The 23,107-nt window shown below is 42.6% G+C and overlaps 1 protein-coding gene across 1 annotated transcript in view; it reads left to right on the forward strand.

Annotated features, from left to right (window-relative positions):
• The window catches only part of MBOAT2 (membrane bound glycerophospholipid O-acyltransferase 2), a 907,083-nt gene that overhangs the window by 844,514 nt on the left and 39,462 nt on the right, over positions 1–23,107 (forward strand). The window lies entirely within an intron of this gene.

Consider the following 23,107-nt stretch of genomic DNA (forward strand, 5'->3'; position numbering starts at 1 on the left):
ACACTCGTTTTAAACTGGTACAATCTAGGCAGATCATGTGTTTTAGTTACCTTGTATGGGATCCTCCAGCCACCATTGGAACAGTAAATACAAAATACCTCATTTGAACAGGAGACAAAATAACCACATTTATGGCTGCTGCACAGCTTTAGACAAAACAACAATGTTATTTTCAAAAAAAGTGTATCCAACTATGTAATGTTATTATAAAAACATGTTTTTATTAAAAAATCTTTTGTTTAAAATCTTTATCTTGTATTTTCAAACATATGACAATCTCATAGAGACATAAATTGAGTAATATATAAGTATACATATACAAAGAACAAATTCAATAAACAATAAAAATTCATAAACCAATTCTTCAATGGTTCAGAGAAAACTGTCGACACGGCGTTTCGGTAACACTTCACCTTCTTCAGGAAAAACAAATGTTTCCAATTTTATCGGAATGAATAAAAAACATTGAAATAAGACCCTAAATACATAGTCGGTATTTACACCATATATTTCGCAGCATGTATCCCATACACAATACTAATATCTTTATTCTAGCGGCGGTATAAAGTTTGTCTCTAAAACGTGCATATATCACATGATCATTGATACGACTAACTATAGTCTAAAATTACAAATAAAATTAGGAAAATAACATACCTAATAGTATAAATGGAAACACAAAGTGTAGTTGTCTCCTGCTATCAATCGCCAAAACCCCAAACAAAAGACCAAATGTTTGAATTCTGTCAGAAGGAAATAGTACTTTCATTACATGACTCTTAAAACTGAAATCCTAAGAATATAATGCATAGACTATTTAAAGGAACTCGCCTCTATCTCCTGTTTTTTAATTACATTTTGCCAGATCCGGGAAATACGATCCATGTATTTCAATTAAGAGCTTCACTCTAAAAAGGGTCTATAATGGAAAACATAAACTGGCAATATCGATAACAACCCTCCCTTTTATATCATTAAAAAAAGGGAAGTAAAGCCAGCCAAAAGTCGATTTATTGGTTGATTCTCCCTGCCATGTGGTGTCCCACAGGGATCCTCGCTGAGCCCTACTCTTTTTAACATTTATGTTTCCCCTTTAGCAGATCTGATAAGAAATTTCGGATTTTCACTCACATCCTATACCCAAATTGTTGTCTCCATAGGGAAAAATGATAACACTGGAAACAGATTTCTGACTGTATGATAGGTGCCCACGATTGGATGGATACAAATTGCCTCAAAATGAACTCGGAACAAACAAAATTACATTTTTGGGGTCAGTCAGCCTGGTCAACCACTATGGGCCCAATTCCCCACCCAGTGGAAAAGGTGCGATACCTGGGAGTGATTATTGATACCAAACTTGATTTTACAGATCATGTAAATAAACTTACTTCTTCTACATTTAACACCCTTATAATAATTTTAAAACTTCTGCCTTTCATACCTGGCAACCTACAATAAACTTTAGTTACCTCGCTAATCGTGTCTAAAATAGATTATTGCAACAGTCTCCTTCTGACCACCCATAAGTATCACTTAAACAAACTTCAGGTCCTGCAAAACGCTGCGGCTGGGCTTTTACTGAAAATCCCCAAATTCTGTTCAGTTGCCCAAAACCTGAAAGATGTGCACTGACTTCATGTTAAGCAAAGAATAACCTTTAAGGTGTTATGTTTAACCTATAAGGCAGTTCATAATCTTGGTCCTGACTTCTTGAATCATAATTTTAAACAGCATGTTCAGCTTCGTTCAGCCACTGCTAAACTATTAGTACAGCCTAGATTTAAAAAAAGTATGATGGGGCGGAAAGAGCATTGTGCTTGAAGCATCCAAAGTATGGAATGGACTTCATCTCTGCATAAAAAATGAATCTAGTTTCCTTTCTTTCGGGAAGGTTGTAAAGACCTGGTTATTCAAATCCTGGTAACTCCTATGACTGCCCTTGGCTGACACTCGCAGTTGATATATTAGTGTTTAGACGCCTCAGGGCAATAATGCGCTATACAAATACAGTTAACATAACATAACATTTGTGTCCCCAGTGATAGAATTACAACCGAAATGGGGGAAGAGATTCAACCCTACAGTGAAAATGTGGTCAACATGTTTCTGCCTTATTTATACCCTTGATGAGGTGTGGGGGGGGGGATTCCCCATGACTATAAAATTGTCACGGTTAGTATGATCAGTGTGAAAAATAACACAAACGTTGCAGCCATGGTCAGCAGAAGCCGATCACTATCCACCTTTGTCAGTGCCCGCTATTGTCCGGTTGTGAGCCCCAGCTCGAGGCTACTTGGCAAGAGGACAAGGGCTGCGACTTAACTATGCTCCTATATCACATGTTCTTGCCGAATTCAAGAACCTGCGCTTGGTGTTAGCATGACCGTCAATTCACCACAATGCCAGGGGTAGCAGACGTGACATGACACACCTTTAATCCTTCACTTTCACTCACACACTTGCTTACACATATACACAGATTCACACTTACACACTCATGTTAACATACACTCACCTACAAGCATGTCCCCAACATAACATATATTTCAAAGCCTTTTTTTTTTACTTACCACAGCTGCCAGGGAAGGTCATATCCAGCTACTAGTATTTAATTTGTTCATTACACTTATAGTGAATAATGAAACATTATTCACCAATAGTGTAATAAAGAAATTCGATTGAAAACAAGAGTGGCACCCAACCGACATCCAGAAGGACGAGCTGCCACTGTGTTCCTGGCACTGATTTTTGCCACCTCCAAGGACAGGGGCGCAATGGCAGTGGCTGGGGTCGCAAGGGGCAAGCCAGGGGTCGCAGCTACGACGTCATTGTTGTACCCATCTCGGTTCAGCACAAGGTCCAGAACCAATCATTGTCAAATACCGGGCCTAAGTCGGTGCCCACATTTTAGCTCAGTGTGTTGCATGTCCAAAAATCAAAAACCAGGATCACGGGTATATACAGTTCGGCCATGCAGGGCAGGGGGCATGGCATGCCTGTACATCATGCAGGGGACATTCCCGTCCCAACAGTAAGTGACAGCAGTATGTTTGCGAATTGGATCATTAGTTCATGAAGTCGGACTTCATCTACACGTAGAGGCATGTAATGTGTTTGTTAAAAATTAATTTTGGGTTTCAAACTTAATCACAGTTCAAAAATATAATGTTATATTATTTTGTCTTTTTTGAGCACATAAATTGGCCTTTCTTCTCATAGACGAATAGTGCCATCTTGTGGTTTTCATGACACCGACATATTTTAAAGATTCTTTTTTTATTAATCAAGTTTTATTACAAGATAAGTAGAAGACGTATACAGCATACCATTGTTACATTGCAGATGTCCGTGTTCACACTACATTATGAATAAAGCCTTACAATAAAATAATAAAGAAAGATTAAAGAAACGTACAATATACCAACAAAACAGTCAATATTGTTCTGTCATTATTTGAAGGTAGCCAGTTCTTGTGCAGATTAAAAAGTGCTAATGCGGAAGGACCTGAGAATTAAACGTACAGTATTTCACTTATGGGATGGTGCGGGCATACGGATGGAGAGGGGGGTGGGTGGAGGGAAGTAATCTCATTGGTGATGGATCCTGCAGGGAATGGTCTCTCCCTTTTGGGGTTTTCCATTATATCCTCTTACTGATTCGAGGCGGGGGTTGATGGGCTTAGAGTACTGGGTCTTCCTTCAGGGATCCTGTAGATTTGAGGCGGGGGTGAAAAGGTGGGCACCTGGTGGGGTCAATATGGCGGTGCATCTCGGTAGTTGGTTCGCAGTTATTAATGGATATAGTGAGGTGCACCCAGTCATGAGTCAGTGCTTTCTGTTAGAATGGTACCCCAAACAGTCTTGAACATGTCGAGCTAGTCATTCAGATGATAACATCTCTATTCGTATTCCAGGACGTGGTCCATTTCTGGAAGCCACATCTCAACTGAGGGATTTATTCGTCCTCCAGAGACATAGTATGCAAAGTTTGCTGGCCGGTACAGTTGCAAACCATCTATTTCTGGGCAGTGCTTAATTTGAGCCGGTGGTTTCCAGTCCTCGGTACCAGCACTTAATTGTCAACACCTCTGCTTGTGACAGTCTGCCATAAGGGGGCGCTCTCTGGCTAATTTGGAGATGAGCACAACAGTTTATTATTATTTCAATATACTTTAATAATACCTGTCGCCCAAGCCATTCGTATAGCTTTGGGGGCCTTAAATAGTCTTACTTGTCACCCTTGTAGGTGTGTGATGGTTAGTAGTTGTGTTATTGGCAGCATAGTAGGGGCAATGTGTGGTGCAAGCTGAAAGTGGCCTCCTAAATAGAGCCCTGGCACCTATATATATTTTTTTTTTACAAACTAAGCACTGTCCCCGGGTAATAAGTAGTATTGTGAAGAAACATTGCAGAACCGTGAGTGGGTCAGTTATCACTACCTCTCTTTCGCTAATCTATCCCATGTCTCTGTCCAGAAAGAGTGGTAAGTGGGGTATTCCCTCAAAATGTGAGCAATGTCACTGTCTGGTGATAGACATCTCCAGAAACTCAGGACAGCCCAGTTTATTTGGAGTCCAGTGCCACCTGTGCAGTACCTTGAAATATCTGAATTTAAGGCGTGTTTCTCCAAGGTGTTAGTCATGGTTCATTAATGTTTCGTTCCAGTTTTCGTCTGAATAGTCATGGTGAAGTCTCTGCAACTTCCAGTTAGGTCTTTTGCTATATGGAATGAGAGAACAAATTGTCAGTGATTGTTTTGTATAGTGTGAGACTGCTGTTTTATAGGTGCAACTTGTGAGCAAGTACTTCAGGAATGGTGATTGTGGCAGAGCTATCAAGTTTGACCAATGGAAAATGCGGGCACACCGTTGTTGCCTCTCTGATTTTACAGAAATGCCTAGGAAGTAGATTGAACTCTGTCTGCATTTCCACATAAAAGCCTATAGTTTATATTTATTTCGTTGTTGGAGTTTTATATTGCTTGAACCCGACCCGAAGGTATCTGAGCGCTTTACATGAGCAGCAGTTGCGTTACAGACGGACACATTCATTTTGTTAGGCAAGGGAGATTACGTTTTTTGCCCAGAATCACAGGATGCTGAGCCTACCTGCCGAGACTCAAACCCGGTTCCCCAGCTTCGAGGTTGACTGCTAGTTCCTCCCCTCCAATGTGAATAGCTCCATTGCCCCAAATTATGACCCTACTATGGATGTGGACATTGACCTGTAGGATCTGTGAAGTTTTTTCCCAGGCGTGAGTTGTAACATTGAGGGTAGGGGGTCATATTCTCAGTTTCTCTTATCTTTGATGCAGTAGCTGCTGCTACCAGATGGGGGTAATTTGGCAGGGGGAAGTAATGCATTAAAAAAAAAAAGGACTGACCTTCAATGGCCGGCTGCCACCTCTCGTCCGTCCTCGTCCTCTTACTCTTCCTGTCCTGGCTGGCAGCAGCAGGAATCACCTGGGCAGACAGGCTCCCCTGAGCCAATCACAACGCTGCAATGCTGCATTATATTTGGTCTGAGCGCCGTGGATCGACGCTCGGGCTGGAACAGGAAGCTTGTGCATGTACCTGACCAGGCTGTGTAATGCAGCCTGGTAGGAACATGCAAAGGGCGCATTAACGGTTTGGTCCCAATAGGGCCACCCACAAAGCAAAAAGTTTATGTGCACTTGCCAGCCCCACGCCGCCCCACCACTGACTACAATATGGAAAATAAAATAATAATAACGATATGTTTTTATCGTTTTATTTTCTGTTTTGAGCAGTGAGGCGACACTCCTCCGCCTTAGTGGAGGATCCGCCACTGCTTTGATGTGTATCATCCCTATGCTGAGTTTGTCCTCTCTAGATTTTACTTTTGCACTTTTTCTGAGAATTTATACACACAGTTTCGGCGGCAGGTTTAGGTCAAGGATATCCCGGGAGTCCAAAAAGTCATTAGAGTCTTTCAGATAGGACTTCCATTGGAACTTTTTGTCCTGCATGTTTAGCCATATCAAACCCTTTAATGATCCAATCGAGGCAGACTTGAGCTTCACATAGTAATCTAGGAACCTTGCTTTTGCCATGATCGATTAGTTACATAGACCAAATTCAAGTCAGATCTGGGATGATGGAGTGGCGTCAGGCAACTAAAATATTAGTCTGTAGCATCAGCAGTGAGGTGTGTTGAACCAAAGAACTAGCTGGTCCATGAATGTCAGCGACCCATACGACAATGTTGATATAAGCTTAGCGTCAATGACACCGCAAATTGCTGTAAGATCTGGTCCTCTCGTGTTTTTCAAATAATTTTTTTAAGCTGGTAATCTTGGATGTAGATATTTCTTTCAATGCTTACAGTTGTACTTGGTGCGAGCCATGCTGAATAAAATGTAGACCCAGATGCTTCATGCTTTGTACTTGCTCTAGTTTCACCTGATCCATATGGAATTTTGGTTTTGTTGTAAGTTTTGTTTCCTCAGACAATTCATTTTGTTTTTGAGGAATTCATTGAGATCTTATTTTCCTGAATACACTGAAAGTGGATTCCTTTGGATTTAGCCGGAAATGGTCTAGCTTTATCTAGAGCAGTATTTTTATCTACCAAATGGAGATTAAATAGCCGGGGTGCCAAAATACACCCTTGCTTTATCCCTTGATGAGTCCAGATCTTTTCTAATGTTACTCTATTGGCAGATACTTTAACTTTCACCCAGGTCTTTACATATAAAATCATAACAGCTCTTAGCATGGTTGCCGGCATCCCTCAGTTATGAAGCTTCTGCCAGAGCTTCGCTCTGTCGACTCGGTCAAATGCAGTAGTGTAGTCAATAAATGCTGCATATAGTGGTGGGGTATCTTTTTTGGTTGTGGCTTCAATCAAAGAGGAAATGATAACCAAGTTATCTTCTGCGCCGTTCCCATATCAGAACCCTGATTGCATAATGGAAATGAATGCTCTCAATGTGGCCCTTTCTTCTAAATCGGTTACTGTCCACGTCCAGAAGTGCAATTGTTGAGAGGCACTGGTGGCCCGACGGTCTTAACACAGAAAGCAGTTCAGCAAGCCGGGAGAGGGGTGGGAGTGGGAGAAAAAGGTGGATTATTCTCTATATATTGTATGGTGTGGAAAATCACCAAAATACTTTACAACAAAAAAAACACAGAAAGCTGACTTAGGTCATAAGATGCCATAGTGAGAGACCCGCTTGCTCCATCAATGTTGGAGCATATATAAGACTAATATCTATATGCACATTAGCACTAAATTAAAAGGTTGCAAGAGCTCCTACAGAACCAGCAGCCAGTTCCCACCCTATATTTCTGTATAAGGGGTCTCACCTTCGCACCCCCCCCCCTATGGATTTACAAACAAACCTCCCTGCTTTCTGTTCTACTCACAGTGCCATATAAGAAACTCTGAACCAACAAAAGCCACTAGCTCATAATAGTTGCAGGGGCCTCAAGCCAGATCATCATTCGCTGTATTTGGATGTACAAGGGAGGAACCCTAACATTACAATTGGAATCCCACATAGGAATGTAGGCGACCATGCAGCCAGATGAAGGATGGCACACAGCTCAACCCGATATTGGCATGCATTTGTTATAGCACCCCTGCAGTAACCCATCACATCGGGTAGGCAGACGACAATCTGCTTTCAGCCCAGTCTACCAGACAACCTAAACACACGCTTTTCCTTCTCATTGGCACAGGGTCGATGCACTAGATCATATCGACTTGCCACACTTAACAAATCATTTGAGACCCAATACTGGAGGCCACTTAGACATGCTGCTCTGTCTCCATGTCAAAGACAGTCTGACAGCTACTCTTTACAGAGGTGGTAGGAGGGAAAAGTGTGAAATCACCACCAACACTGGAAACAATAATGAGGGACTCTGCTCTTGACAAGATTCTGAAAGAACTCACAATGCTTAAGATGGTCGTAATGGCCAACAAAGAGAAAACTACAAAGACATCCTCAGTGCTCTCATCATAAAAGCCCAGACATTGCAACATTCAATTCTCACCTAATTGCGACGGAGGATAGACTGGAAAAGGTCAAAAGAATCGATTGCCAAGTGAGTAAAATGGGAACAAGACCACTGGCATATGCAAGCAAAGCTTTTGAAACTGGAAGACTGGAACAGGAGAAACAACATCTGCTCCTCTGGGATCCCAGAGCAGCTAGAGAAAGATGACATTACAACCTTCTTGAAGGGCGTTCTTCTGGAAATTATAGGGTTAATGTTCGACCTGCCATTGGAATTTCAGAGCATGCACAGTGTTCAAGCATGCACCTTCAACAAAATGAATGCTTCAAGGCAAATAGTCTATTTTCTTGGAAGGAAAAAAAGAGGGAGGGAGGGAGGTACGTGAAGAGGTGATATACAATGGAGCCTTCCTGTTTGGAGATGTTAAAATCCATGTGCCACAAGCCTCTTCCAATGAGACATTGCAAAAACGAAGCTGCATCTTGGCACTCAGGCCGAGGCCTAAACAGATGTGAATCCGGTACGGACTACTGGAGCCTGCTATGATGCTAATAACACACAATGGCTGAACAGGTGAGTTCATGGATTCAGCGTTTCTTGGGAAGATATGTAGATGACAGACACCACTCATACATGGAAGTATCGCAAGTTCAATCAGACTTCTAGACCCTCCCATGACCACATAACAGGCCGGGTCTAATGACAGACTGTGGAGAGAGAACGCCTTGAAGTCATTCACAAGTGGGCTGCAGACGAAAACAGAATTCTGTTTAAATCCGTGAAGTCACACTTCCATAAATAAATTAATAATGCTAACAATTTGTAATATGTGTATGCTAATTCAACCTAGTTTAAAGTTGCATTTACACAGAACACGCGGGAAACTAAAATGTGTGCTCATAAATGTGCATTATGTTGCATTCTCATGTATGTGGAAAATAATAAATTAATTTTGTCTATTGTCATGTCATAACTAATAGCAGCTGTTTTTTAAATAATGGCATGTGCTTATTTTGCTTCCCTTGTCTATGTGATGTCATTTCTACTATTCTAGGTGCACATAAGGCTTTATGGATTATGAAGACTGGTAGATATAAAATGCTGCTTTATTTGTGCTTTACTGCTAGGTAATTTAGACTAATGGGTTAATAATTAGCAATGATGGGAGGCAACAGAACAAACTGTATTTCTTTCATTAATTATTCTTTGTGTTTGTTTATATAATAGTTTTACAAATGAAGCTTAGAGATGGCTGCAGGAAAATTAGTACCCTTTTAAAAGTGACGCAGGGACAGTGGCGCAGAAAATTGACGCTTTCTGAAAGAGGCCTAATGATGAAAATGGCTCAAGTGAAAATAATTCCAAGAAGGATGGAAAAGGCCTCTGAGCTTTTATTTTGAAAGGTTTTGGATTGAACTGCTAAAAAGATGACTTTTTGGAGAAATTTGCTAACGTTTGCTAACGTGCCACGGGAGTTCAGAGCTGACTAAGCTCAAGGTTAAAAAGGAAGCTGTCGCTACAAAATGTAGCAGCCTAAGGAAGAACTGCCAAGACTTCTAAATGAACAATGGACTAGTGAATTTGCCCGGGCATGTAAAAAGGAGGTGTCACAGTTTACTGTGGTACGAGGTGGCTCAGCCAATGGAGAACTAGAATTCGTCTGCTGGAATGTGAAAAATAGTTAGCTCAGCTAAAATTAGGGTATAAGAATAGGTTCAGAGAACACATAGTTGGCTTACGCTCGAGAATTCTGGAGGACGATGTTATGCTGATGGACTTTACACGTGAGGACAGGAGTTTTTATTAATTACTTTATTACTAGGTGATGAGGGTAGAGACAGAGATATAGTTAGGATTTTGGGAAAATGCTTAATTTTACTTATTTCTGCAAATGAATAATAATTCTTGATTTATGCTCTTTTTATTAATACTGAATAAATCTTTCTTTATGACATTTTCTAATGCTTGTTTAATAAAATACCAAAACCTAAGTTTTTCTAGATGTGTTAAAATAAACTTTCTAAAAATGACAAGCTGGTCTTGATTATTGCAGATGGTTTAAACAACTATATTTAGATCTTATCGCCTCATGATTCAAGCGCTCTATTGTTGTTATGGGCCTAGTGTTGTAGTGTAAGTTTTGTGGTAGTAGATAGTGTCATTTGTGAAATATTTTGGTGAGAGCGCTGGATCAGTAGCACTAACACAACCAGAACCTCCCTCAACATGGAGACAAATCCTGATCCCCTGTTCAAGCCCATGTCAGATAAAGTAATTTTGAAAACATACTTACTGATATGACAGTAACTGTTTAAAACGACATGGCATGCTGAGAGTTTAGATGATTCCTGCCAGTATGTGACTGACAACATGATCGCCGCACCACTGGCGTAAAGAAACTTGATGTGGCCCCCCGGCAAGGTACGTGGAGAGGCCCCCTCCGGAATCCATTAAGAGCTCTCGGCCAGAGTACTGTGCTGAGTGGGCCCCCTTTAGCTTGGGGGGGCTCCCGCACCGCTGGGGCTGTGGGGGCTAGTGTTACGCCAGTGCACCACTCGTGATGGCGAGGTGGAAGTCCTTATGGACTCGCTACGGAGTTGTTATAGTGCTGACGGTGGGGGAAAGAAGGGAGATAATTAAGAGCGCAATATCAAACCCTTTAGTGTACCACCATGCATATGCAATATTTGAATGACTTACTCAAAAGTACCACTGGAGAATCGGAGAGAATTCTTATGGACATATAGTTAGTCAACCCCTTAGGATACACCAGTACTGTACTCCTCTACTCTGTTACTCCCTAGCCTTATCATCACCCCTTGAATCTCCTCAGAAAGGCGACTCAATTGCCCTAGCACACAGCTTACCCTTACCTTTCAACTAACCATGTGCCATGAGTAATCGGTTGATTCATCCAACCAGTTCCCCAGGAACTTACCCAACCAAAGTTCCCTTTGTAAACCTTTCTTGTTACACGTGGGAGATACCCCCAGACATTCTACTCCATCCAAGAATTGCTCAGAACCTTACAGTCTGGACCATGGCCTGTAGGTCCCCACTTGAGAGTGCTCTTTAATGCACATTCCCCCCCATTTTTCAAGGAACCCCACTGGGGGTACCATGCCCCACAACACTGGATTAGCAGTTGTCTCACTTAATGCTAATAGACTTATGCACTACATTAAGTAGAAAAAGACTCTAGCACCTTAAATTGCACACACTCAAAATAGTACTCTCTCATGAAACACATTTGGCATCAGTAGAAGCTGATAAACTGAGAAGTGAATGAGTAGGGAGGATAGATCTTTCCTCAGACCCTCACATGACCGTCCTTAGACTACTCCCAGAAGACAAAGGAATGGAGTTGTGGCTGTCTTGTTCTGCAAAAGGTTCCCAAACCACATCTCTCAAACCTGGTCAGACTCCATTGGACACTACATATTTCTCCAATTTCATGTCTTCGATAAACACTAATAGTGGGGGTCAATATATGCCCGGTGAGAGACTAATTTACCCTCTTCAAAAACATAGCCAGACTTTTGCTTTCTCTTCCACGTAGCAACATTTTAATGGGAGGGGACTGGAAATTAGTTGAAGACCCCTACCTAGACACAGTCCACTGGCATTTCTATTGTAGTGTGAGAGTTTGGCACCTCTTGCAGGTCATAATTAAATACTTCTCGTTGACCGATCCATGGTGCCTACAGCATGACACGGATTAGACCTTTACCTCATGCATACATGGTACACAAATGCGCATTGACTGCTAACTAGCAACTTTCACTTTGCTTCCATGAATACAGACCACTGATATTATACCATGTAGCATATCAATCCATGATGCACTGATTATCATGTTGGACTTGGTGCTACAAAAACTACTTGTAGGCACGTGGAGGTTAAACATGTCAAACTCTTTCTTTCAAGACTTTACACTACGGGTGCAGAAACAGCGCCGCAGCTTTCTAGAGGTGAAACGAGCTATGCGTGAACAAGAGATCACGTATGCGATGCTATTCCCGCAAAACTACATGTCGAAGCAGAAGGAAAAACCTGGTTCTTCTCCAGCCCTGAGGACGCATGGGACTGGCTTGGGGCATGGTGCACGGTCGAGAAGCGGAACAACAAGGCTCGCCGTGGGACGAAGCACCAACGTTGTCCGGACATTCACCAATGATCCCCAAAGAATTTAGCCGTTGTTACAGACTCCTCACCGAGACAGAGTCAAGCGGATTAACATTGGGACCCTGGAACTCTATCAGACGAGGTCCACACAGGAGTGCTCTTTGCGGACACTGTGCTATATGTACTGAACCTACTCTGTGGTGGTAACTTTGGTTCGCCTGCTGCTGGTGACGAAGACAACAGAGACGTAACTATTTAAACATAATGGGGTATTGGGAGAGCATAGTGGATAGCACTGTTTCAGGACTTTGCCTCTTGTCTGGGAGCATGTATTAGGGGCACAACTTTACCACAAAACGCTGCTTCGGGGAGTGGGGTTGGTACACACACCTACAAGTTTCTTAGGGTGGGCGATAGGCACTCTGCAAGTTTGGGGTGGCAGGTGGTTCAATGCCCGCCATGCAGGGAGTCCGAGGGGGGTGGAGGGGTTCTTTTCGGGGGTGGGGGCCTTTGTTTGTTTCATTTTCAAGGGAAGGGGGTTTATTATCGGGTTATGTTATTCTTCTGCAGCAATTTCCTTCACTTACTACATCTCATGTCCACTTATATGTTCCTATTATATCGGTATGGGGATCGCAGGAGGCACCCATGGATGTGACCACTGGAAAGCTCATAAACTTTGATGACACATCCTGACCCACGGACACACTGCATGCTCTCTTACGTTCGACACCCCCCGTGTTGTGAACACAGACATGTCTCTTATTCCATGACCTTACATTGGCCACCTACCTATCCGCCCATGGGACCACACTTAGATCTTAAATTCCTTACATGGAATGTTAATGGCCTGGGAGACAAAATCAAAGGAGTATAGTTCACCAATACCTGATGCGACAGGCGCCGTACATCGTCCTTCTTCAAACGACGCAATTAATCGGCAACTCCTGCGGCGCCTTGAATAGGTGGGGTTAACGACTAATCGCTCACACGGGGTTTACGTCAGGATCGCGTAGGGCGGGAGTTCTCCTACGTAGGGGTTGTCCATATAAGATACACAGGTCCTTCTTTGATGAGCAGGGCAGATACATAGCACTCTCTGCCACCTGGGAGAGGCAGACTCTCAATGTTGTATCAACGTATGCCCCCCCCCTGGGCTGCAGCGTCCCGCGCTGTGAGACCTTGGAACACTACTACTTTATCCACCACTGGGACTATTGATGCTAGGGGGGACTTTAATCTTGCAATAGATGGTGCCAGGGACGGCCTTCCGCCCCCCAGAGACCCCGGAGGGGATCCCAATGGGCTGAGTTTCTATCCACCATGGGCCTTGTTGATATCTGGAGACGACTTAACCCAACCACTGTCCAATTCTAATTTTACTCTGGGGCCCACAATAGCCAATCACGCATTGACCACGTGTTCACACATTCTCAAGATATCCACATGTTCACTGAATCCCGATGCCTTGCATGCAGAATCTCCGACCACTCCCCTCTCCTTACAACGATTACACTCGGCTCGCCAAATGACGCCCCACCCTTACCATAAACCCTTGGCGCTTAAGGTACCACATATTAAGGAAACACTAATTAAAGAATATGACTTCTATTTTAAAGAAAATGAAGGATCGGTCTCTTCAGCCCAAATCCTATGGGGCACGTTCAGTGTTGTCATGAAAGGTAGAGCATTGGCGTTGATGGTTGGTCATAAAAGAGAACAGCTTCTAACGGAAGTGGCTGTGGCGAGGTACAAATCCACATGTCATAAGATATACATACATGGAGAACGGACAGGTAAACTTCTTGCTTGGTTTGGAAAAAAAGGAGCAATTGTCAAGGTGGGTTCACTCACTGCGCAGGGTCAACGGGGAAGCAATTACAGATCCCCAGCAGATCGCTGACACGTTCGCTACCTACTTTGCATCGGTATACACATCCTCCGGGACATCCCAGCCACTCGCTGCTGCAGACCTGTTCTCAAAAAAAGTCACCTGTCTGTCCACACAAGACAGGGATTCCCTAGAGGGCAAGCTTATAGAGAAAAAATTTAGACGGCTATTCAAGATGTTCGCTCGTGTAAGGCCATGGGACCCAACGGGCTCCCGATTGAACTCTTTAAACCAATGGCTTCCAAACTCTCTCCCCAGCTGCTTCTACTGTACGCCGAAAGTTTCGATAAAGGGACACTACCAGCAGAGCGGCCTCCATTGTGGTTATCCACAAACAAGGTAAATCACCAGATGATTGTAGGGCCTATTGAGCCATCTCACTTCTCACAGTTGAGGCGAAAATACTAGAGAAACTGTTGGCCAACAGACTCATCCCCTGTATCACTGAACTAGTGCACCCTGATCAATCCGGGTTTATGCCAGGGAGAAATACGGACTTGAACCTAAGGCGATTACACGGGGTCCTGGGTAGACGTGACACGATCAGAGAGGACGCAACCCTATTGTCTTTTGATGCTTCAATGGCATTCGATACCATCAAATGGAACTTTCTTTTTGCAGTGCTGATGAGGATGGGATTTGGCCCGAACTTTATAAAATGGATCCAGTTGCACTATGCCCACCCAACCGCACATGTGACAGTAAATAATCAGGTTTTCAGGTTTTAATGTCTTTATTTTGATAATAAAATCATAAAAGACACATTTAAAAAAAACAAATACGAAATATTTCAACCATAATACAGTAAGTTGAAAGTAAAAACATTAAACATGTTATTACACTTAAGTCACAGCTAAAACAAATTATTAAACCATCTGAATATACAAAGACATAATTACATCTGAACCTAAAAAATAAACTAAGCTAACACATTTCAAAGTACCGGATTAGTGAGCTCTAGCCTAAAGCAGTTTAGTGAGGGTTCCTTCTTGCCCTTATTGCCCACGCCCAGCCCAAAAATGTAGCCAAGCATACCACAACGGTTTCCGAGGTATTAGTTTTCAAGACCCATATTGCTTCTGAAGACCTTTTACAGGATAGGCGCTGGAACAGGGGTTTTAGCCATGTAGTGCGAGGTTCTAAATACTGCGGGCAAGCAAACAATAGATGACCCTCTGTTTCCTTTTGACCAGGGCACCAGCAACAAGAACTTGAGGATGTTTTTCCCCAAGATGAAGTAAATGAATTCAATGGTAGGGCTCCTACTCGAAACTGATGATATAGTTTCTTGTCCAGTGATCGAGTGATGATATCCCAGTAGGTCTCCCGGGAAGAGTCCTGCTTAAAGCATAGGAATCTTCCTGTTAGACTACCAGAACTGGAAGCAATTACCAAGGATTGACGCCTTGAGGCCCAAAATAATTCTTTGAATTCTTTTTTAGAGGGGAAAGTGTTGGTACCTGGAGATACCCACAAATCATTTAGCCCCATATCTTGTAAACTCTTTTTCACTGATTGAAGCCATGGGATTCTTTCTGAACCCCCCATCGCCCTCACATCTGCTAGCTCTTTTGCAAATAGTGTAAGATCCGGCGAGGTCCACAAACGCCTCCAGAGAGCCACTACTCTGAATTTTGCCATATCGTTAATAGGGAGGCTTCCCATATCATGGCAGAGAGGTATCGAGGGAGAGGATTGTGGTAACCCTACCAGGTTCCGGAGGAATTTACACTGGATTTTATAGAGACTTGACAGATCCATGAATCCCCATAAATCAGCCCCATAAAGTATAGCAGCGTTTATTTTGGAATCATAAATTTTCATGGCAGGGATGACCCGTTTAGTTATTGATCTCTTCTGCTCACGCAAAAGACAGCCCGTCAGTTGGGCAAATTTTAGCTGTTGGGCCGCAATTTGCTCTTTCCATGACAAACGGCGATCCAAGGTGACCCCCAGGTAAGTCATGGTTTCAACCTGTTCTAGGTTAACCCCACTCATTTTTACGTTGCTACGTAGAAGGTTATTCCTGGTTAAAACCATGAACTTGGTTTTACTCACGTTTATTTGGAGGTCATTATTTGCACAAAACTCCTCAAAACGGTTCAAGGCCCGCTGTAGGCCTGACCGTGTCTTAGATAGGAGTAAGGTGTCATCCGCGAAGATGAGCATGGGGAATTTGGTCCCTGCCAGTGATGGGGCATCAGTGTGGGTATCAGAGAAAAATTTGACTACCTGATCTATAAAGAGCAGGAAAAGAGTGGGCGCGAGGACACAACCCTGGCGAACTCCACGGCTTACCAGGAATGAATCAGTAAATAATCACATCTCTAGACAGTTCTCACTGGGCAGGGGTACTAGACAGGGATGTCCTTTGTTGCCCATGCTTTTCACCTTCATACTTGAGCTACTGGCGGTCTGGGTCAGGGGGGACCCGCTGATCCGTGGTCTGAAGTGGACGGAGAACCCCGAGGACCGCATCTCATTGTACGCGAATGATTTCCTCTTGTATTTGGCCTCACCCTAAGTCTCTCTGCCGGGTCCTAAATATATTCCACATCTTTGGCGCTCACTTGGGGTACACCATTAACTGGACCAAGTCCCAGCTCTACGTGTTGTGGTATGCACCTCCATACAAATCTTGAGGATAGGACATACTGGTGACATCAAAGGGCTTCAAATATCTCGGCATATATATCACACCAGATCAGACCCTATTATATGAGACAAACCTGCTTGCACCCCTGGCACGTATCCGAGCTGACGTAAATTGGCGAGATACTCTGGCCTCGCCCAGGGAGGTAGCTATCCCCATGAGATTACGCCTTGTCCAACTGAAGATCCTTCACCGCGTATACCTAGATGCAGGGATCTTGCTCAAAATGGTAGGAGGGCTGACACCCTGTGCTTTCGACAATGCCACCAAATGGGAACCTTTTTCCACATCCTCTGGGATTGCTCAATAGCACAACGATACTGGGGCGATGTCACAAAGCAGATGCAGAGGGCAGGTGTTAAGACTCTGAAGGCCTCTCTGCCCAACTAGATCTATTAAATATTTGGGAAGCCACTGATCTAACGCAAACAGAGAAAACATGGGCCTCATTGGGATGAGCCATCGCAAAACGCAATATTGCATAAAAATGGGGGGTGGGGGTGGTCCCGACTGTATGTGATTGGGCAGTTGATATGGACAGGGCAATGATAGCCTAAAAGGACGTCTTTAAACACAGGGGCTGCCCAAAAAAATGGGACCGCAAATAGGGGGGGGGGGACAGATACAGAGGTGACATCTGCCTATCCCTTACAGTTGAATTGTGCCATGAAGTACTCAAACTAATGAGCATATCTGATATTAATAATGTGACCTTATATGGAGATGAATAATGTGATTACCTGTATAACGAGTACTAAATGCCGCAAGTATCTGCCTCAACAACCTTGACCTAATGTGGTTTATCTAGCGGACATGTCTGACATTATCAATGTGACTGCATGTGGGGGTTTGTACTGATTCCCATATGTCACCTGCTCTGGACCATGCATCTATATACTGTGAAATCGTATACTTTTTTATTGCTGCTTTGTTTTTCTTAACAATAAAACTGTTTCACACAAAAAAATGTCGAAATGCCCGAAGTCAGAGAGTACTTACAGACACATTTGACCTTCTGACCACCAACCAAAACAGTTGCCACCACACAAGTGCTCTTGGTGGCCGGGAAAGCTAGTATTAGGGTGGAACTAATGAAGGGCCCATCCATACATAAATGGCTCAACAACATACTCTCTTAGAGGACAAAGTCAAAACCTTTACATTCATAAACAATCACATGCCCAATCCGACCGCTTCACATTCCCTCCTGCAGGCAAAACATGCACCTAACTCCCAAATAACCTTGCTGGCGGAAAAGGCGCTGTTCCATTGGCACCAATGCCACTACAAGAGGAGGGAGGAAGAGGGTTGTCTCTTGGTCCTTACACTTGTGCACCAGGAAGCACCGCTGGCAATACAAGCAATATACACAGAGCCAAGGGTATTACTGGTGCACCTCATGGATATACTAGCGACCTTCATGGACGTTTACCAATCAAATTATGAGGCTAACACCAGTTACACGAGCCGGAATATCGTTTTTTTTCTCATTTCTAATTAAAGTCACTAACCATAGAACTAACCCAAGCGTTATAAACAGAAATCTTCACTGAAGAAATTGCGTTCGTAATAGATGCCAGCTAACTTGAAGAATATTATAAGTTGAACAGAGAGAAAATAGTCACACTATTACACAAATTGTTTGAAGAAATAACCCTGGATGTTCAACCCCTACCATTATTCAGTGTGGGTAACATATCTTTTATACCAAAACCGGACTAAGACCCGTTACAACGTGGGAGCTGTAGACCAATCTCCCTAATACATGTAGATGCTAAAGTACTAGTAACCCACCTGACAAACCTGCCAGTTTGATACACGCCACCCAAGTAGGGATTGTCCCTCACCACTCCTCCACATCCCACCTACAATCCCTCTTGAACATTTTATGGCAAGTACTCAATGATAAGGCAAAAACGAGGTCTTATTGGATGTGGAGAAAGCTTTTCCAAGGGTGGCGGGGGCTAGATGCTTTGGATACAGGAAAAAGTGAGTATTAAAGAGGGCTCCCTTACCAAAATCAAGTAGCTAGATACTAATCTCAGTAGCTTCCATGATAGCTCTGGTGTGAAGTGCCTCTCAACAAATTCAAAACAGATGTGTTTAAATATTAAAACGTTGGCTTTATCTCATTTTCCTAGAGACGCAGAAAAACAACTTCTCATTAGTCTGGGGAAAAGTAATCTCCTACGAGCACATAATAAAACAAGTATATGGAATTCTAGTATGTGTGTCCCTGGAAGTAACAGTACAGTTCAAAAGTTGACGGATGCCAGAATACAAAAGCAAAACACTGGGGAAACTGTGCCATTCTTATAGAGGGCATGGAACAGTTCTGGTCTGAATTCGAAACACAGGAACTATTTGCATTAGTTCATCTCGTCTCAGCGGGGCACGCTTGAAACATTTACATAAACTAAGCCAGAATTCGACCTATTACTTCACCACTTCTGGGACTATCAGCTACTGGGTTGCTGTGCCCTTGAACTTCTGCAACAGGACCAAATAGCCCTACCAGACTCCCCAGTTCTGCAGTACTTGCAAATCTGGCCACTTACAAAAAAACAGTCTTGGGCCTATACAAAAAATCACTTATGGTAGATTTTCGCATCCAACCACCAATCATTTATGGACTGGGCTGAAACGTGACTAAAACCCCCACAAAAACCTTCGGGAAGGCCATCTAAAATGCAGCTATCATAAGATAATACACATGGCATTGGATAGCTTAGCTGACTCTCTAAAACAGGTCTGACTAGAAACTTGCATTGGTGGAGATGCTCAGCCTTCACGGTTATTGGACAATGGGTTTGGTCCAAAATAATCCGAGCTACGGGAATAAAACCCCACTCAACAGGAATGAAGTGTTTTCACGCGGCATGCCAGAATATCCAGAAATTACAGAGGCAGATGGTTCGCGACTGCTAAAATCACCACATAGCTCCTCTGGATGACGAACATGCGCCTTACAGTAGAGACCTGGTGTGGGAAAAGTTTCAAGATGTAGGATTTGAAAGAGCAATATGCTGATTGAACAATCAATTGGAAAAATTCTCAGTGTTATAAGGGAACTTTTTAACGGGTGAGGCTGCACCATAACCTATCATACATAACTGATCCTGGGAAACCCCAAATATAGCGGACACCACTTACCATTCATACAGCTCCGACAGACTTTATCGGCAATAACCAACTAAATTGGAACTAGGGACTCACCCTACCTAGACTCCTCTACAGGCCAATCTAACAGGCTGAGTAGAGTCACAGACCAGGCAGCACCAGTACAAAGGGAGAACAGCAAGCAACATTAGAAATCAAATACATGAAACACTTAGAACTCAGTTATCCCTGAGCCTTGCGTTCCTATCCTTCCCTCTTTACACGTTTCTTTTCTGCTTTTTTTTAAAATACTGATATACTAATGTTGTTTGCGTAACCGTTCAGGCCTAGGTCCTTATAAGCAATTTACCCGCTAATAGCGCGCAAGATAGTAATGTAGGAGTGAACTCAACATTATGACCATTCACTGACGTTTTGATCTCTTGCCTTGTTGAGAATGGCACCGCTGAATATATCAAGGCACCCTCAATGAGTAATAAACATACATTTCAGTTTGTCTTTTCTGTGTGGCAATAAAACTTGAATCATAAAACAAAAGAAAGCACATTAAGTTAAAAAAAATACATGATATGATTAATATGCTATTGTTCACTACCAGAAATAAAAAAATACATGATGTGAATAATACACCAATGTTCACTAACAGAAATCATCGAATAGTCTTGCGTTTGTGTATCTTGCAAGAGACAAGTGCCTGCCCCTAACAGGTAAACCAAACCCTCCGTTCTATAGCGATTTTGTTTATTTAGCAGAAAACTCTCTATTTTAATCTTTCAAATGATCTGCAGAATTTCGTAAATTCTGGTACACCTTTATGCTTTCTTGGTGTGAAGGTTTCTATGTCATTTTTGGGGGGCTTTTAATTACTTTGAATGAAATACTTGGAATCTTTCCCTTGCCTTGTTTTCTTTAAAATCCGAGATCATAATTTAGGAAAAATCATTTGTTTTTCTCGGATTTCCTTTCCTTTTTAAAAAAAAAATTGGGTAAGAATTATTTAATCGCTCGGTAACACTTATTTAAACCTATCGCTTAATTTAATGTTTTTTTTTAACTTTCTGATTACATGAGCCTTAAAGATCAACCTAACTTTTTCATTACCTGGACCCTCATATTGGCACATTAATCAGTACATTATTACCTCCCCCTGTCGGATGTTTTTCACTCTAAAATTATTGGATTTGATTCCCTCTGCGGGCTTGTTTCCCTGGGTTTTTTCTCCTGGGCTGCAATACTGGACTCCTAACCTAGTATTCTAAATCATATTCACTTCCTAAATCTCGGTGTGTCATATTTTCTTTATATCCCTTTTGGCAAACTCTGAAAAAAAGAGTTTACATTTACAGGTCCTACTGGAATTTTGTAATACTGATTGCATTTATGAATATTTGTGCCTGGGGCAGTGGAAGGCGTGACGGGCTACTCTACTCGCAGTAGGTGCTATTGGTTAAACAGATCCTTCTGTAAAATGCGTTTTGATTTGTCATAACCGCTTGAAATAACAGAGCTGGAACCTGCAATCAAGATATCTGTGTGCTTATTTTTAATTGTAAAAATTGGCAAGTGTGTATGTTTTCAGTTTCATATTTGTATTTTTCTGCCAGAAAACATTTACATCACGCCAACATACCTGGGTTGTCTGGATAAAATGAACAATACTAAATACCTTTATAGAAAACAGATACAAATGATGTACTGGTGCAAATGAACATTGCTTTAATTATTCGTCTGAAGTTAAACTGGAGGGGGAGGAATTACACTCTCACCTAAAGAGAAAGAATCTCGAATCAGCATTCACTCCGAGCTATTTTCTGCGTGCATTTGCATCCCCAAATCGATATCTTATCAGTGGGCGACTGACTGCTTTAATAAAACGGTTTACAGTTCCTAACACGCTTTACAATTTACCCTTAACTTCCAAGAAACAAAAATACCTTTCTGCTAAACGTGCCTGGACTAATCAATAAGGAATATGTTTTTGTTTGTTCTGCACAGCGGCACATTGATTTTCTAAACATTAATTAGTGTCAGATCGATTTTGAGGCATTAAGTAGGTCACGTTTGCATGAACCCAGGACTGTGACTTTCCTCAGATCAGAGAAGAGATCTGGTGCGCTGGGACTTAACTCCGAATACTCAATTCCAAATCCAATTATGCATGGGAACAGTGACGTCGTGTCGCAAAAGCATTTATGAGTACGGAAAGTACACTCTTGTAGGTAATCTTACATGTGTTTGTGAAACGTCCAACTCCCTATTAGCAAAGAGGGATCAGTCCTTTCTATGTGTTCCCATTCTAAATGGATATTCTCTGAATATTCCCTTTTCAGGCCCAATTCCCAAAGGTATTAGAGTACATAAGACTCTTACAGAAGTACTCTACTGCTTCCCAATGACTTTCTGATCGGCCCCTATGTATTCTGTAAACAATATTTTGTAGCCCAGGACAGACGTTCATGTTAGTTACATTTAACTGCTTTGCTAAAGTGGGAATTCCGCCACTGTGCTGGGACATTCCAATCTTTGGCGTGGCTCGAACAGCCCCGGCCGTCGTGCGCGCACGCCCACAGTGACTCATGACGGCCGGGGGCCGATTTGAGCACGGAAGAGGTTAGAGATCAAGTTTCCCATTGAGAATGCTAAAGACATGTTGGGGACCTTCAGAAAGCTTCCCTGGTGATGCATTCCACCTGTTGTTTACCATTGGATTTGTGGTTTTCTGTTTGATGGCTGTATTTGTTTTAGTCTGTCCACAGTGAGTTCCTCGATCCAAGGAGAAAAGGCTTTTCACACCAACTCTCCTTGTATTCTCCCACGAGTGCTTCTTTCTGTAATCAGGCCTGTAAATCTTGTTCTTATCTTTTCATATGTGCTGTGAATTTAAAGAGAGATCAAATGTCAGCCTCTGTCTTCCACAGGAGTTTAGGGTTTTCTTTTCTTTCTCCGAATTCAACGTAACTCTCCAACTCTATTTGGAAACCACCTCGATCACCGACATTCACAGACTTAATGCTACACTCATGGAGGTTCAACACTGGCTCTCAGCTAACCACCTCAAACTGAACGAAGAGAAAACGGAAGTTCTCCTAATTTCGAACAAAGATGAAAACCCACAAATAGTGGAATGGCTCAAAGCCTTAAATGCCCTCAATGTCTCCCTTACTCCAACGGACTCAGCTAAATCACTAGAAATCACTCTCGACCCCAAACTGGACATGAAGAAGCACATCTCTAAAACCGCCAAAAGCGCGTTCATGAACTTGAAACTTCTCTACAAAATTAAACCCTTCCTCCCCCCCAAAGATCTGAAACATGCCACCCAGGCACTTGT

This window comes from Lissotriton helveticus, chromosome 6 (genome assembly GCF_964261635.1).
Source record: "Lissotriton helveticus chromosome 6, aLisHel1.1, whole genome shotgun sequence".
Lineage (NCBI taxonomy): Eukaryota > Metazoa > Chordata > Amphibia > Caudata > Salamandridae > Lissotriton > Lissotriton helveticus.